This window comes from Ornithodoros turicata, chromosome 8 (assembly GCF_037126465.1).
Source record: "Ornithodoros turicata isolate Travis chromosome 8, ASM3712646v1, whole genome shotgun sequence".
NCBI lineage: Eukaryota > Metazoa > Arthropoda > Arachnida > Ixodida > Argasidae > Ornithodoros > Ornithodoros turicata.
The window spans coordinates 8,580,577-8,582,737 of record NC_088208.1 but is presented as its reverse complement, the minus strand read 5'-3'; the positions used below and the strand labels follow the sequence as shown (position 1 = coordinate 8,582,737).

The 2,161-nt window shown below is 39.3% G+C and overlaps 1 long non-coding RNA gene across 1 annotated transcript; it reads right to left on the bottom strand.

Annotated features, from left to right (window-relative positions):
- Window positions 1-286: 286 nt before the first annotated feature.
- Window positions 287-1,682, bottom strand: LOC135365903 (uncharacterized). Its single transcript, XR_010414000.1, has 5 exons — window positions 1,663-1,682; window positions 1,468-1,567; window positions 1,195-1,383; window positions 431-553; window positions 287-314 (listed from the first exon to the last, which is right to left on the bottom strand). It is a non-coding gene; the product is annotated as an uncharacterized LOC135365903 (long non-coding RNA).
- Window positions 1,683-2,161: the final 479 nt, after the last annotated feature.

Below are 2,161 nucleotides of genomic sequence, written 5' to 3'. Positions count from 1 at the left end.
GCAGCAATTCACTACTTTATAATGACGGGGCCCTGTGCAGTAATGAAACGATGATTCCGCTTTAAAACAGGGATAAATGCTGTCGACCATGATGCTAGCTGGTTTCCTGTTGTTTTCCTTTACAGTCCTTATGATCAATGCAAGGTGTCCAGAGATTTTGTTTCATTGTTAATTGTTCAATTCTCATGTTTTGTGTGTCCAGAGAGGATAGCTTTTCAATAATAACCCTTTATTTTGGAAATTACTGAAAAGACTACAAATAACTTGTGCATGACTTTGGTGGCGGAACATTTGACCGATTTGTATCACATGAGCTGAAAGAAAAAGAAAGTATTACTGAGCCTCCTTAGTCATAATACTTCCACAACAAATTAAATTATTTGATGAATAAAGAAATGTAATACGCTCGTAGGAAGCATTTACAACTTACATGTTCCCACTTCTTGCTATATTCATCTGCGGCCCTCATTGCCTCACGCATTTATGTATGTAGCCCTCTTGATTTTTTTATGCCTGCTGGCTCCCTTCGTTCTCAATGATACCAACCAGGTGCCTAAAATCACAACCAATTAATAAAATTTCCTTATGAGTATTCAAAATAATTGCATGAAATATTCTTAGTTTCACATGGTGTAATGATCAGGACAATCATTCCATTTCTCTACCAACTATTCAAATAAGTTTATGAAGAACACTACACGTCCACCACTGCAAGTGGCACAAACAAATTTCTGAGCACATAGATAGGATTTTTTTTCATCCGTGAAACATGCTTATGAGCATAGTTCAGCATGGCAGAGACACCACCATATGTGAAGCATATGAATGTCTCTGAAAGGTTAGCAGTTGATATGGCCTCTGCTATACGTATGTGTTACATCGCCTGCTGTATTTACTGCAGTATGTATCGTACCAGCCGAGTAAATATGTAGTGTAATATAAGGAGGGTTCTTGCAAGACAGGCCCTGCAGATAACCTAAGCTAGAGCACCATCTAAACTTCCAAACCAGTTTTTTGTTACTCTACCACTCCACGTGACTTTCAAACTGCTATATTTTACCAGTATGTGATGTGCTCTCCTACAACATTTCAATGCATGTCACAACATTTTTTTTTATATCTACTGTACTCTATCCAGGTAAGCCATGCAAACAGCAAATATACCTGTGAATAAATATCAGGAGTGCTTCCCACCTTCAATGGATGTGCTGGGCCATGACACTGCCATGTGTGCCACTTCCTGTCGTTGAGAGGGAAGCAGAACATTGTCTGCTTCCAATGCATCAAGTACTGTCTTGCTGAGGCTCTCCCAAGGGTAATAAATTCGTGAGAGCAGAGGCATTTGTGGGATTGGTGAAGGTGCACTCACACATGTTGACTGATCTAAACAGGAAACCAAAACAAAAAATGGCACTTAAAGCCCCAAGCAAGAGGGCAAAGTGGCATCTGGAGATGTATGCACTATACCTTGTTTCCATAGTCCATTTTTAACAATGAAAATGTCATCGAGGCATTTCTCAGCACCAGCAACCATAGAGCGAAGTGATAACTCATCCATTAAATACAGCTAGAAAGAAATGACTGGTGTTACAAAGATTTTTAGAACAACAATGCAATTGAAGCTCATACGAGCGTTATAACGTTATAACAAAAGTGGCCTACCTGTATGTTGCCCTCCTGACAAATCCATGACCCACAGCAACTCTGATTAGCTCCTCAAGACATGTTACTGACACGAAGTTTTTCGTTTTGTGAGCTCTACTCCTGATCTTCAGAAACGTCTAGTAAACAAGAAAGAAAGAGAAAAAGAAGCAGCATTGAGCAAGCTCTGAAAACCACCACATATAGCAACAACTGTAGCATGCACAGGAAAGATATGTACCTCTCATATGGAACTTTCTGTGTCAGAAAACGAAGTTATTAAGCAAAACCGGAAGTAGCGTATATATTTTGCAAAAATTTGGTTGAACAGACCATATATACCTCCATAATCATGACTGAGCAGCGATATTCTGAGGGAGACAACACAGACTCTATTACTTCATAAGATGAATATGGATGACTGTCCATTAACTCTGAGGGTCGCACACAACAATATACACTTGTCTCTGAGATTCAAGACGGTATAGCCTGAAGTCTGGTAGAAAACTTGATGTGTTAT